This window comes from Mus pahari, chromosome 7, assembly GCF_900095145.1.
Source record: "Mus pahari chromosome 7, PAHARI_EIJ_v1.1, whole genome shotgun sequence".
NCBI lineage: Eukaryota > Metazoa > Chordata > Mammalia > Rodentia > Muridae > Mus > Mus pahari.
In genome coordinates, this window is record NC_034596.1 from 109,745,638 (window position 1) to 109,761,316 (window position 15,679).

General features: G+C 45.0%; 1 pseudogene; it reads left to right on the top strand.

Moving 5' to 3' along the window:
- The first annotated feature begins 9,724 nt into the window (after nucleotides 1–9,724).
- LOC110324137 lies at nucleotides 9,725–12,462 on the top strand (annotated as a pseudogene).
- Nucleotides 12,463–15,679: the final 3,217 nt, after the last annotated feature.

Sequence of the window (15,679 nt, forward strand, 5' to 3'; positions counted from 1 at the left end):
AAAAAAAAAAAAGAAAGAAATTTGACAGTTATCTTACAGATTCCCTTTACAATGATGGCACTGGCAGCAGGATATGGGTGCCAGTGTAGTTCCCAGGGTTAACTGCGTCAAATGTCTATGTGGTGTGGTTCCAAAAACCTTCACTCTTGGGATTCTTTAACTCCTTCTTTTCCCCTACAATAAGGGGAAACACTTTATAGACACCTCCAAAGCACACTGCTCTACCCAAGGCCTCCAGACTTTCCAGACACACAATACAGTGAAAGGCATAGAAGAGAACTCATAAATAATGCAAATTATGAGATAGAATGGGCAGATGCAGACATCTCATGCTCCACTGACCATCAAAATGCCAGCTAGCTTAACTGCACTGAGATTCTAGGACCTAGAATCTAGGTCAACAAATACTTTTCTTTGCATGCATGTGTTTTGAAAGATTTCAAGCTAGCAAGCAAGCAATCTTGTCTATGTCTTAAGATATCTTGGGAATTTGTTCTTTTAGCTATTAACAGAAAGCAAAGTTTTAAGACTTAAATTTTTAATGAGTATTTAAGAAATATGTGGAGTAATAAATAATCTTCTGGTAGTCACAGAAACGTTGAATGTTGCCCGTGTCGTGAAAGTATTTCATAAGAGGGACTCGGCAGAGAATATTGGAAGGATAGTAATTTATCCCTGAGGTAGAGACATCTGCTGCACTGGAGATGACCCGGAAGCCACGAGGTGGAGGAATGGGAGCAGAGGAAACATGGCAAACTTTAATGTGATTCCCAGGAGAACCAAAAGCTTGAGAAAAGGCACAATTCTCTGAGCAGTTCCCTGTTGAAGCATGCGCTCCGGAGCCCATACCACATCCCTGAGGGGAATGCAGAAAGAAAATACACGGCGAGCACACCATTCAGGCTACTTCCAACCCAAGAGCTTCAAACTGGAAGCTACATACCAAAGCACCTGCCAGCTGGCCTTGCCCTCTAAGAGACGTCGGAGAATCAAAACACCAAATAGACTGGTCACTCACTACATTGATTCTTTAACTGATGGCAGGCAGCACACTCCCTCACAGCTCACCCTCTGATGGAAAGCAGGTCATGAAAAGGACTCATCCAGAATCAACTAGGAGACAAACCTCTGGCCCTCTCCAGGAGGGAGCTTCTAAACACTCCTGCAGAGTGAGAAACACTCCTTTAATGTGGGTAACACCAGTCTGTGGGTTGGAGCTCCCAACAGAATAAAACAATAAATAAAAAAGACAACATTCATCTCTGCTTCCTGACAGGGGACACAGTGTGCCACGACCTCTTCACCCTTTCTACCCCCAATTCACCCTCAAACTGAGAGCCAAAACAAACCATCTCTCTAGGTTGTTTTCCCAGATATTTTGCCACAGCAATGAGAAAAGCAGCTAACAGAACTGAAAACCCAGATGGAGTCACTAGCCAAGGAGTGTCCAGTACTTGACCTCTGGAGCCACTGACAACAAGGCCTGCTAAACTCTCTTAAAGCATCTCCTGGGGGTGAGCGCCAGGTACCAGGTTGGTAGACTCCCCGGGGACAGTGCAAAGCATTAGAGACTTGGCATTTTCATGAGTGCAGGGGCAGGTGTTTCATGTGGTTAGCCTAGTTGCAGCCCGATCTCCACCAGGGGGCACTCTGTCTCTCAGGCCACTTTGCTCCGATCCAGTTAAAGCCCAGGGACCAGCAAGCCTGCCAGATGGAACAAATAAATGTAAACTCAGAAGTGGACAATTTGCTAGAAGCTACAGGAGCTCTCAGGAATCGCCAGTCTCATACACAGGAAGGGGACATAACAGAGAAAGAAAGGACATTCTGAGCTGCTGCAGAGAAACCCATGTGGGAATCCATTCCAGGCTGGCCACACACAGAACAACCACAAGAATGACAGACCGTCCGAGTTGTTCCACCTGAACTGTGGCCTTCGGAGGATCAGGTAGACCTGTGAAGCCAATAGCTCATCAAAGAAGGGCAAACGAGTACTCAATGTTGAGTAAATGGATCACAAATACGTGGCATCTGTGAAGACAGAAGCCACAGCTACAATACACGTGAGGATCAGCTCGTGTAGCCTGAACAACAAGCCTAAGAGAATCTGGACTCTCACGAGCTCTTAAAAAAAATGGGTAATAATAAACTCTAGTCAGAGAAATGCAGACTCAGACATATCTGTGGACACAGCTACGGGTGTGAGGAAAGGGCTTCACCAGGACTGGAGGCAAGGTGAGAGAGAGTCTGGGACTCTTCCTTAAGAGTGAGCTCACGAGTAGACAGAAACTTATGCAAGAACCCAGTCCTGGAGAAGACTACAGGTTCTTTTGGGGAAAGCTGAGTTAGGAAAGTCTTCAGAATATCTAGGGCAACTATTCTATAACTTCAGAATGCATGTCTGGCACCTGAGAGAAAACTATCAGAAAGGAAGCACGGAGAAGAGAGATAAAAAGACTTCCAGCATTGGTTGTAGGGGTAGAGATCTATAAGCTAAGTGATAGCACCTCAAACCAGATGCATTCAAAGACTGTGGCTGCGGTTCTCATCTTCATAGGTATGTGGTGATATCTACAGGGATGAGCAGGTGTTAGGAACAGAGAGACAGACAGGGGGTCCTGCGCATGCTCCATGTGAAACTTCCCTGGAGCCAGCCAATTCGTTGGGACCACACTATGGCTCTGTATGTGCCATTCTGCTCCAGCCCAGTAGGGGGAGCCCTAAGTAGTACCCACCCATACGTCAACAGTGATGGACAATTTGTATCACCCAGCAGAATCCAGCTCCTATCTGGTGGCCCAGATAACTTATCTCGTTAACCCAAGAAGAGGAATAAATTTTCACTGTGTTTTATGTGTGGCTGAGGCCCACATATAAACGCTCCCTGGGCTTCCAGGCCTAGCAAAGGCACTGGCTGAAGGTTTAGCTATCTTTTGTAACGAACAGCTCTGATTAAACAGTTGCTAACTAACATCATCCACTCTGTCCTGGTAAGTCTGTTTATTGTTGAAATTGTCCCTGAAAAGCTGTATTTTGTCTAGTGACCCCCCACTATATCATTTTCATTCATGGCACCAGAAACTCCAGGCAGCTACATTTTTGTTTTCTTCTAACCAGTCAGTGTATTCTCCTCCCCTGGCATTTCTCAGCCTTCCAGGCCCCTTTTATTATTTCCTGGGAAGAGTCTGAAGCCATGAAAGGTGTCTCAGTCAGTGCAGAATGTGCTCTCACATTAGGAAAGACAGATGGAAAGGCTCGGGGCCATTTTACCTGCAAAGAGCAACATCTGCCCACACATGGTGTATTAGTTACTTTGCCTAGTGCTCCTATAGAATCAGTAAAGCAACTTAAAGAAGGATATGTTTTCGCTCACTGTTTGAGGGTAGCGGGTGGAGAAGTCCTGCAACTGGAGCTAGAGGCAGCAGGCTACATTGTACTCAGTCAAGAAGCAGCTCCATTTCTTTTTATTGTTTAGTAGTTAAGAGTGTGCCTTCCCTACTCAATTAACCTTATCTGGATAATCCTTCAAGGACACACCCAGACGCTGGCCTCTTTGGTGATTCTAGACCCTGTCAAATTGACTACCTCCTGTTAACTACCATGAATAGTGTCTTCCTCTAGCAAAACAAACATCTAAAGATAGTATTGTCTGTGAGCATGAAGAACATGTGCATTTCAGAAATGTATGTTTTAAATACAGTAGACTTTAAATGTAAATGCCCTTGCCATTCACAGAACAAGAATTTTGTTACAATTCAAATCTCCAGGGAAAGCATCCATGAGGATTTTTAAATTTTTATTTTTACATCTATTTACTTGTGTCGGGATTGTGTGTGCTGGGGGTGGGGTTGTTCATATGCCAGAGGACATGTGTGGAAATCAGAGAACAACACAGAGCAGGGGCTTTCTTTCAACCTCTGGGGACCAAACTCAGAGCATAAGGCCTTGTGGTAAGTGCCTTTTAACTTCTGAGCCATCTCGCCAGCCATCAAAGAACTTTTAAAAAATTAACAATAGTAGAATCTTTTTTTTAAATTTTAAACCAATTTTTATTAGATATTTTCTTCATTTACATTTCAAATACTATCCCAAAAGTCCCCTATACCCTCCCCCGACCCTGCTCCCCAACCTACTCACTCCTGCTTCCTGGCCCTGGCATTCCCCTGTACTGGGGCATAGAATCTTTGCAAGACCAAGGGCCTCTCCTCCTAATGATGGCCAACTAGGCCATCTTCTGCTACATATGCAACTAGAGACACAGTTCTGGGGGTACTGGTTACTTCATATTATTGTTCCTCCTATAGGGTTACAGACCCCTTCAGCTCCTTGGGTACTTCCTCTAGCTCCTCCATAATAGTAGAATCTTGCTGGAAAAGATGCATTGGAAATTCCTGAAAAAAAAAATCTACTCAACCTAAGATACTGGTTTTTGAAGAGGATGTCTGCTCTGTGTGCATCACAAGAGAACAAATCTAAACTATGGTAAGCCTTAATATCCTCAGACATGTCATGCCATGTCATCCTCAGACACTAAGTCCAGTGTGTATCAGTTACACATTGCTGACCACAGATTTAAAGAAGAAAGGTAACCCCTGCCTGAAGAGTGGCAGAGTTCCTGAGGGGACGGTTTGCAGGCCACCACTGTTCTCTCTGTTCTCTCTCCACGTGTGACTGATCCCAGCTTTACTTTTCATGAACATTTTTTAAAACCTCAGGTTTGTAATTCAGAAAACCATGTCTATAAGCCCACAGTCTTACAGAGAGGACCAGTGGGTGTTTGGAGCTGTGCGGGTGTTGACAGAGCCCACCAGAGAGGATGCTCAGGACTCTTCTCCCACTTACCTGCAAACTACCAGCCATTTACTTTCTTTGAGGAGTCCTGGGTCAAAGGAGGAGGACTGGGTCACGTCTGGCAGAGCAAAGCAGCAGAAGTACTAAGTGGACACTACCGCAGACCCTGAACTCCGACCGGCAGAGACGGGGAGAGACAACACAAACACCAAGGCAGGTTCCAAACAGATTTCTTCTTTATCTCTCCGAGCAGCTTTTCCTCTCCCTCTCACAAACAGCTTTCTCTAACCCTCTCCCGGCTCCAACTCTCTGCTCCAACTCACTCCGACTGCACTCTTCTCCTGCTTGCTCCAACTGGACTGTTTACAGCCTTTCCCAGGCATTCTCCTCCCTCCCTCTGGGGCACATTCTGTTTTTCTCAATCCTCAGAGCTCCTTCAAAACAACATTCTCCCCACTGCCCAGGGTGCATCCTGTTTTCAGTCCTCTGACCTAATCCCTCCCCCATCTCCTGGATCCGGTCAGAGTTCAGCCAGGGTGCTCGGTGATAGTCCAGTAACTCAGCAGGCAGGCAGTACAGGATCAGCAGGCTCAGATTCTTGCAGCCAGGGATCATGGGGCTTGGCACCTCCGCTCTCCCCACATAGAGTTCAGGCTCAGGCTCTTGGCAAACAGGGATCACGGGGCTTGGCACACCCGCTCCCCACAGGACACCACACCTGCAGAGGCATGAGCAGGGAAAGCCTGCTGCTCCACAGTGAGCATACATGGGCCTGGTCTTTGTCTAGACAGTGTCATGTCTGGACATGCATGCACCTCCTCTACAGACACAGCCCCCTAGATGGTCAAGGAAACCCCACCCAGAGGAGTCCCTAACACACCCAACACAGCTGCACAGGGTGCAGGGTGCAGGATCACCCTTTGTAGTCTCACCCAAGAACCAGGGTAAGAAGGGGGCTGGGCCATCCTTTTATGCATTCTGGGGCTAGAGGACCATCCTATGACTCGGTTCAGCTGGCTGAAAGCTTCTGTAAGAACAACAGGGAATGACTCCTCAGACTGGGGAGGTGTGATATGTTTCTGTGTTCACAGCTGGCTTGCAGAGTCCAATAGCCTGGCAGTGACCAGTGTCCAGAGGTAGAAATGGTGTATTAAAATGCATTGTTAGCTGCCATGTGCAGATCAAACTGTCTCTCCCATCAGGCTCTCAAGGCTCCTGCCCACATTTACCCACAATTTGCTCTGTTGTATTTTCAGTGACTGAGTAAATTGCCCATCCCTCATTAAAGAATCTGATTTCTGCTTGACTTGGTCTGTTAATATTTGAAATCAAGAAAAAGTTTCTTTCCATGAATACTTGGCATTTTATGCAGTAGCATTAATGACAAGAACATAGTAAACTAACCTAAAAAGCAACTTATGGATTGTTTTGCTCAAGACCTACATAGCTTTGGACTTGTCCTGGCATGGGCAATGAAGAAAAGACACATGTACTGTTGTGATTATAAAAAGATGAAGAGGTATAGGGATATGCACTACGGGGTGTGGTGAGGTATGAGGGGAAGAGGGTGCCTCAGCAGGCCCATGCTAAGGCATCCCTTCCCCCTGAGAGACCAGCCACACAACAGTATAGTATAGAATAGTTTATTTACGGCACGGGGAAGGGAGTTAACAGAGTAGTAGACACAGAGAAAGACAGAGAGAAGGAGAGAGTAGAGAAGTAGAGGCCAGCCATGACCATGTGGAGAGAGGGAGTAGGGGAATGGGGAGAGAAGGGCAGCAAGGGGGCATGAGGCAAGGGAGGGAAGCAGGAGTAAGAGCCCCTCCCATAGTGGGCCAGGCCTACCTGACTGTTGCCAGGTAACTGTGAGGGTGGAGTCCAGACAGAACACCAACATGTACAGAAAGGCTGGGTTCCAGTGCCCTGTGTACTCTGATGACCAGCAGCCCCAAAACTCTGCACACTTATTCATACTGCTGAAGAGGACATGGGTTTATTGCATACAGCTGAAGGATGAGGAGATGAGTTGGCTAACCTTGGAAGGAGGCCTCTGTGGGAAAGCAGTTTCGACGTGCTGTCATCCTGGAGGAAGAAGCTGTGGTTGTCCATTTCTGCCTACACTAGTTTTAGCCAAAAGTCAATCACTTCTAAAATTCATACTTGGAATGGAAAGTGTCACCATCTCCATGGGTCTGAGACATTGGGGTCCTTAACATGGCTGTGTTCATGTCAATAATACACATTCACTCTGAACATCTTCCCTGCCCAACACATTTTCTTTGATAAAAGGTAAGTAAGCATGTATCTTTCTATATATCACTGGGCAAGGTAAAGCATGGGTCAGAATGTAGGGCTAGCTCAAGATATGGCTAAGACTTTGAAATAGGGACTCTTTAGTTCTTCAACATGAAAATGTCTTTATAAGAGATGGCTAGCTCATAGAAATAATTCCTACTTATATCCTACTTATAAGAAGTAAATTACTACAACTGATGAAGCAAGGCAGGCAGACCAGAAAAGAGTGGAACCCTCAAACCATATCAAATGTGGAGTTGAAACTAATGTCAGGGACTGGGGTCTGAGGGAGTGGATGTCAGAGGCTTTGAAAAACTTGCTTGTCATCATGTATATACAAGGCACCTGTGTATACAAAGTCACAGATCTCAGCCATGAATTAGCTCGGCTACCACAAGGTGTGTGGAATTATAGTTCCACTGCTGGTCACTAAGCAACAGCTTAGTCACACTACTGAACATGTTGCAGTGGCCTGAGGGTCATTCGCTGTCTAGAGCCCTATTTCCAATTTTCTGCTCAGAAGGTGCCAATAATTCTGTACCCAAATAATAAACTGCCAGGGATGTCTTGAAAAATGCTTTGCACTTTGAGGAAAATGTTCTGCATACACTGGAAATCGTGTGTCCCTGCCACCAGGCTCTCAGGCTCGTGCCCGGGTTTGACCACAACTTGCACTGCCTGCCTCTATGCCCAGCTTGTTATGTGAGTGCTTGTGTGGCAAGGGCTTTCCGGACTGAATCAATCCATCCCCGTGTTAGTTCTTACAAATTCGAGTGTCCTTAGCTCTTCCAGCCTGTAGGTGACCCTCTGTGAAGGCAGCACTGATGGAAATAAATCCTATGATAGAGTACAACTATGTTCTTGTATTTGCTCTCTGCTCCCTGCTCAGTGGTAATTACACTTATTCCCCTTATATAGACTTACATAGTGGTTGAAAATGCATATGTGATGCATATAAGTGTAGAAAAGACTGAATCTTAATTTATCTATGAGCTTCATTTATGGGCACCTGACAGGCAAGTTTTCCTTCACTTGTAGCTAAATCCAGGACTTTGATTTTGAGTCTCTTGGTTCTTTCATCTAGTATCCAATGGAGGTGAACAGCCAGTCGAGTTTTCCTTCCTCAGAGACAAAGCTCACTTCCTACTAGAATCTGAAAGGAACCCAAGAGTCAAGTGAGATTACCCATTCTGGCTTTTTTACCCATCTTATTCCAAATCCATTGTTCTAAAGAGGATGGTTTAAGAGCACTGAAGGGCTAAGGGGTCAGTGGACCTCTGACCTCAGCCCTGGCCTCCCTTAGCAGCCCTAGCTGAGTGTCTAACCCCCTTGGGATGTTTTCCTCTATGTCTAGGTCCTTCACAATTGTCAGGTAGTTTAAATGCAATTTACCCATAGAAGACATTGGCATTGTTCCCAGAATAGATGAGAACTAGATAATCGTAAGCTTTACTCTATGTGTTCTGGAGGACACTTTCAGTCTGTGGTTAGATATGGTTATTTAACTTAGAGAGGGAGATAGGAAGGAAGGAAGGAAGGAAGGAAGGAAGGAAGGAAGGAAGGAAGGAAAGAAGGGAGGGGAGGAGGGGAGGGGGAGAAAGAGACAGAGAGAGAAAGAAAAAGAAAGAGAGAGAGAGAGAGAGAGAGNAGGAAGGAAGGAAGGAAGGAAGGAAGGAAGGAAGGAAGGAAGGAAGGAAAGAAGGGAGGGGAGGAGGGGAGGGGGAGAAGGAGAGAGAGAGAGAGAGAGAGAGAGAGAGAGAGAGAGAGAGAGAGAGAGAGAGAGAGAACAAATCTACAAATACATTTGTCCTTGGTCATGAACAAGAAATCTACCTATTAGTGTAAAAAGGACCCAAGCTTGTTGTTACTGAGAAAACAGCAAACATTAACCCAGAATTAGGGTAATGTCTTTAAAAAGCTGCTCTTTAGGAGCTTTCTTGGTAGTTTTCTCCTGGGAGGGAGCAGAGTGCCCAGCTCCAGCATGAGGGGGCAGGGTGGGAATAGATCATGCCATTTCTTTCCCTCTGTCCCTCAGCCCCTTCAGGGCTCTATGGTTTTCTATGCGTTGCAGCTCACTAGTTACTGGTTTTGGCTTTCTGGTTCTGGTGTATTTTATACCACCCACTATCAGTCAGAGTTTGTGAGCTTAACACTGTGCTACGGAGGCTCGGCTGATTGGCTCAGGTGTCATGTGTAGCTGTACATCAAAGGTGAGCACAATAAATCAGGGGAAAGTGAGAAACAGCGAGACTGGCTTCATATTCACAGCAAAACAGGGCAGGTTTCCAGAGGCCTCTCGACAGAGGAACAAAGCCCAGGTCAGAAACTTAGTTCTTCTGAGGGGTGTGGCCAAGAGCTGACACTCTAATCAATGAGCACATTGACTGCTCTGTGCCACAGCAGCTATCCAGGTCCACTGAAGTCTGGGGACAGTATTAGAGAGTTGTTTAGGACAAAAGGTAGCAGGGCCTGGAACTTAAGACCAGGGCAAAAGAGAGAGGCGTCACAGGCTCCTCAGCACTGCAGGCATTGCGTGGGACTTACCCCTTGTCCCTTTCCAGTCCTTGTCCTTCTTCAATCCTCTGTGTGTCTCGGGCTGTTATGTACATGAGCCCATGAGCAGATGCTGATGTCTGAGATGTCATAAACAAACAAATCCAAGTCTGGGCCTCGCTCTTCTCGCCCAAGTCTGCATCCAGATCTCGGGCTCGTGCGTTTTCAAAGTCTCGGTCCTGAAGCCATTCAAGGAAGCACGGGCTGAATTCTAGGTCTCATTCCAGATTCTGTTCTCCAGCTCATCACAGAGAAAGGACACCCCAGAATGTATCAGAATCGAGGTCACAACAGAGGCTATAGGAGGTCCTATTACTGCCTTGGTCGAAACCGAGGCTTTTATCCATGGGGCCAGTATAGCCGAGGTGGCTGTGGAAACTACCGTTGCAATGGGCAGAACTACTAGCAAACATAAAGCCCTCATAGGGACCGTTCTCGATCCTGGTCCCCAAAGAGAAGGCCCCCTTCACCACAGTCCAGGAGCCATTCTAGAAACTCTGATAAGTCATCCTCTGACAGGTCAAAACATCCTCCTGGCCATCCTCCAACAACAGCGGAGTTGTCGTAAGCGGAAGTCTACAAAAGAGAAAAGGTCCTCTTCCAAGGATAGCCAGCCATCTCAGGCAGCTGATGCTATCCAGGGCGATGAGACTAAGGAGCAGACATCCTCTGGAGGCACCTCTCAAGATATAAAAGTGTCTGAGAGCTCAAAGCCATAGCCAGATGCCACCACCTATGGCACTGGTTCTGCATCACGGAACTCCGTTCCTGATCTGAGTCACTGGGAGAGAAGCCCAGCTCTCAAAAGCCCCCTCCAGTCTGTGGCGGTTAGGTGAAGGTCACCATGCCTTAGCCCTGTGCCAAAACCTAGTCCTCCACTTTCTAATGCATTCCAGATGGGCTCAACTGTCAGGCGGTGCTGGATATCAGTCTGGAGACCATGGCTCTGGGTCTTTGAGTCCATCCAAAAAGAGCCCTGTGGATAAGAGTCCACCAGCAGCTGGCTCTGCATATGGTTTATCTCAGAAAGAGGAGAGCTGCATGCTGGGAAGAAAAAGCAGAGGAAAGCAGAGGAGCTGGAGGAGGAGCCTTTCACAGAGAGATCCCGAAAGGAGGAGCACGGAGAGTGCGAAAGTGGGCACAGGGGCTTTGTGCCAGAAAAGAATTTCCGGGTGACTGCATACAAGGTGGTCCAGGAGAAAAGTTCATTACCTCCCCCAAGAAAGACCTCTGAGAGCCGAGACAAGCTGGGAAACAAAGGAGACTTTTGCTCAGGGAAGTCTTCCTTTTCCATTACTCCGGAGGCCCAGGTCAATGTCCGGATGGACTCCTTCGATGAGGACCTTGCACGACCCAGTGACTTACTGGCTCAGGAACAAAAGCTTTGTCAGGATCTAGTCCATTGCAAGAAAAAGGAGCAGGAATTACATTCCATTTTCCAGCATATATAGTCAGCTTGGTCTCAGCATAGCCCCTCAGAATTGTTTGCCCAGCACATAGTGACCATTGTTCATCATGTTAAAGAACATCACTTTGGATCCTCTGGAATGATATTGCATGAAAGCTTTACTAAATACCTAAAGAGAGGAAATGTGTAGCCACCAGCAGCCACCGAGAACTGGGTTCCTGAAAGGAAAGCTGGGGCTGTATGGGATGGATGGAGAGAGAAGAATGAGACAAAGAACAAGTTTCTGATCAAGGCACAATATTTAATCTGAATTTTTAAAGGGAGGAAGCCCATCCCCCACTATGCCAGGATATCATGGTTTTGCCAGGATCTGTCAGGAAAACAGGTTCAGCCGCTCAGCAGGTAGTGACGTCTTGCAGGAAGCTGCAGATGTGGCAGGACAATAAACTTTCCCTAGGTCAGAAGATTCCAATCTAAGTGAGCTAGTGGACTACAGCAAAACAAGTTCTGATTCAGCCTGCTCATGGCTGGGGGTGGGGGGTGGGGCACAGAAATGAAGCAGCTAAAAGTAAGAAAAGCCCAGAGATACACAGGAAGATAGACATTTCCCCCAGTAGGTTCAGAAAGCATGGTTTGACTCAGGAGGAATTGAAAAGTCCACTGGAACCTGGCTACAAGACTGAGGGAAAACACAAAGATGATCCTGTTGATCTTTGCCTTGCGAAGAAGAGAGATCTTAAGTGAGGTAGATCAGGATGGGTTCCAGATCGACGGGTTCCAGAGACTCTAGCCACTCAAGAGAAAGATAAACTGAAAAGACAGAAAACCCACAAAGGATCAAAGAAGCAGAAGAAGCACTGCAGAGCAAGAGCAGTCTAGATTCTCCTCCTCCTCCTCCCAGTTGTCTCACTCCTACAATGCAGAGGGGTACCCGGGGGAAGCAGAGGAGAGGGAGGAGAGCGCCTCAGGTTGCCACAAATCCAGATTAGGGACCAACGACTTCGTGGGTCCGAATGAAAGAGGCCGCAGAGCTCGGGGAACCTTTCAATTTCAAGCAAGAGGGAGAGGCTGGGGCAGAGGAAACTGTTGTTCTGGTGACAGTAACAACAGCAACAATGATTTTTCAAAAGAGAAGCCGTGAAGAAGAATGGCATCCAGAGCACACACCCAAGAGCAAGAAGTATTACTTGCATGACTACGACCAGGAAGGTGAAGGCAGGGACAAGCAGATGAGCCAAGGCCATAGCGCAGAAGCCTTTCCCCGGGATGGGGCTGGTTTCACGTTCTAGAAGTCCAATACCAGCCCCAAGTTGGCCCATGACAAGTTCAGTGGGGAGGAGGGAGAGATTGAAGATGGTGAGAGTGGGACAGAGAACAGAGAAGAGGAGGGCAGCTTACAGCCCTCAGCTGAGTAGGGACCACTCTTGAGGGAGCCCTTCCCCGGGGATGGGGGGGTGGGATGGGGGTGGGATGGGGTGGGGTGGAGGGTGGAAGGAAAGGCACTGGAAGAGGCTGGTGGAGCTAAACAAGGAGCCTCATGAAGATCCTGAACACCGCACCCCACAACCCACTAGCCACACAGAATCCCCCGTCAGCAGAGTGTGTCCCTGGTGCTGTCTCACTGGACAGAGGACAGGATGCTGCCACCGAGCCTACATCAGGACCATGTTGCCAACAGACCACACACACCGGGCTCCTGCTTGTTGGTGTGTGGGGTGAGGTAGGGTAGGGAGAAGGATGTTGATTCTTAGACTTTGTTTTGGTTTTGTCGTCCCACCCGCACTCTGCCCCCAATTAGAAACCAAGTTATCTTCATTTCATTTCATTTGAAACTAAATGGGAATTCAGTCTCTTCCTGTCCTGAGGTTTTGTTTTGTTTTGTTTTTGTTTTGTTCTGTTCTTTTAATCCTTATATTTAAAAAAAGAAAAAAGAAATATCTATCTACAAATCTAGCACTACAGATGGAGCTAGAAAGAAAACTCCTACCTAAAGAGGTTAACTATATGGAATAAATAATTCCAGACCACGAAAGTGAAACAAAAAAAGGAAAACAGAGAGAGAGAGAGAGAGAGAGAGAGAGAGAGAGAGAGAGAGAGACATGATAACAGGAATCATCAGCAAACATTAGTCATTGATATCTCTCATCATCAAAGGTCTCAATTCCCCAATAAGAAGACACAGACTAAGAGAATGGATGTGAAAATAGGATCCACCCTTCTGCTGCACACCAGAAGCACACACTTCAAGGAAAGGATTAGAAAGAGATATTCCAAGCAATGGACCTAAGAAACAAGCTGGCATAGCCATTTTAATATCTCACAAAATAAACTTCAAACCAAAACAGATTAGAAGAGATAGGAAAGAACACTGTGTATTCATCAAAGGAAAAAAAATCTACCAAAAGGACATTACAATTCTTAATATCTATGCCTCGAACACAAGGGCACCCAAGTTTATAAAATAAACACTACCACAGCTTAAATCATATATTGACCCTCAGACACAGATCATCCAGACAAAATGTTAACAGAGAAAAGATGGAGCTAACTGATATCTTCAACCAAATGGACCTAATAGGTATTTATAGAACATTTCATCCAAACACTACAACTTATGGAATTTTCTCTAAAATTGATAACATCCTTGAACACAAAGCAAGACTCAACAAATATAAGGAAATTTAAATAACTCCTTGAACCCTGTCAGAACACCACAGATTAAAGCTGGATATCAAAAACAAGAGAAACTGAAGAAAGTTTACAAACTCATGGAAACTAAACAACACTCTACTGCATAAAAAACAGAAATTAAGAAAGAAATGAAAGACTTTCTCTAATTAAATGAAAATGAATACACAACATATCCAAACTTATGAAACACAATAAAATCTGTTTCATTGTGAAAGAGGCAAGTTCATAGCACTGAGTACCTACATTTTAAAAAATCATACTAGCAACTTAATAACATACCTGAAAGCATACCTGAATAATCAAAAAACCAGTAAAATAGAAACAAAAAAATTACAAAGAATCAATGAGACAGTGAGTTGGTTCTTTGAGAAAATTAATGATTGACATACCCTCAGCTAAATTAACAAAAAGTCAGAGAGAATATCCATATAAACAAAATAAGAAATGAAAATATATAACAACAAATACTGAGGAAATCCATAAAATCAAAAGAAATACTTTAAAAACATGTACTCCACCAAATTAGAAAATCTAAAAGAAATAGACAATTTTCTTGATACATACCACAAACCAAAGTTAAATCAAGATCAGATAGGAATTTAAATAGACCTAAAACACCCAGAAAAATAGAAGCAAGCATTAAAAGTGTCTCAACTAAAAAGCCCACACACAGATCATTTTACCACATAATTCTACCAGACATTAAAAGAAAAGATAATGCCAATAGTCCTCAAATTATTCCACTGAATAGAAACAGAAGGAACTTTGCCCAATTTATTTTATGAGGCCATAGTTTTCCTCATACTCAAACCTCATACTCATAAAAACTCAACAAAGAAAGAGAATAATAAACCAATTTCAATTATATACATGGATGAAAAAAACAATAAAATACTTGCAGACCAAATCTAAGAACATATCAAAAAGATCATCTACCATTATCAAGTAGAATTCATCTCAGAGATGTAGGGATGATTCAACATACATCAATCAATAATATAATCCACCATATTAACAAACAGAAAGACAAAAACTGTGAGATCATCTCATTAGATGTAGAAAAGACCTTTGACAAAATCCAACACACTTCATGATAATAGTTATAGAGAGATTAGGAACACAAGGGCCATACTTCAACAGAATAAAGGCAATTTACAGCAAACACAGCCAACATCAACTTAAATTGAGAGGAAACTCAAAGGAATTGAAAAATAAAAAACAGGAACAAGTCAAGGTTGGCCACTCTTTCCATAACCATTTCAATAGAGTACTTGAAGTCTTACCAAGAGTAATGTTGTTTCATTTAGTTGTTACTAAAATGGACTAAAAGGATACAAATTGGAAAGGAAGAAGTCAAAGTATCTTTAAATGGAAGTGATATGAAAATTTACATAAGTGACCCGAAAAATTCCACTGGGAACTACAATCAGTTATAAATACTTCCTTTTTTTTCTTTTTTATTAGATATTTTCTTTATTTACATTTCAAATGCTATCCCGAAAGTTCCCTATACCCTCCCCCCACCCCTGCTCCCCTACCCACCCACTCCCAGTTCTTGGCCCTGGTATTCCCCTGTACTAGGGCATATAAAGTTTGCAAGACCAAGGGGCCTTTCTTCCCAATGATGGCCGATTAGGCCATCTTCTGCTACATATGCAGCTAGAGACTCGAGCTCAGGGGGTACTACAGTTAGTTCATATTGTTGTTGCACCTACAGGGTTGCAGCCCCCTTTAGCTCCTTGGGTACTTTCTCTAGCTCCTCCATTTCGGTCCTAGGTTCCATCCAATAGCTGACTGTGAGCATCCCCTTCTGTGTTTGCCAGGCACTGGCATAGCCTCACAAGAGGGTCCCTTCAGCAGAATCTTGCTGGCATGTGCATTAGTATCTGGGTTTGGTGGCTGATGATGGGATGGATTCCCGGATGGGGTAGTCTCTGGATA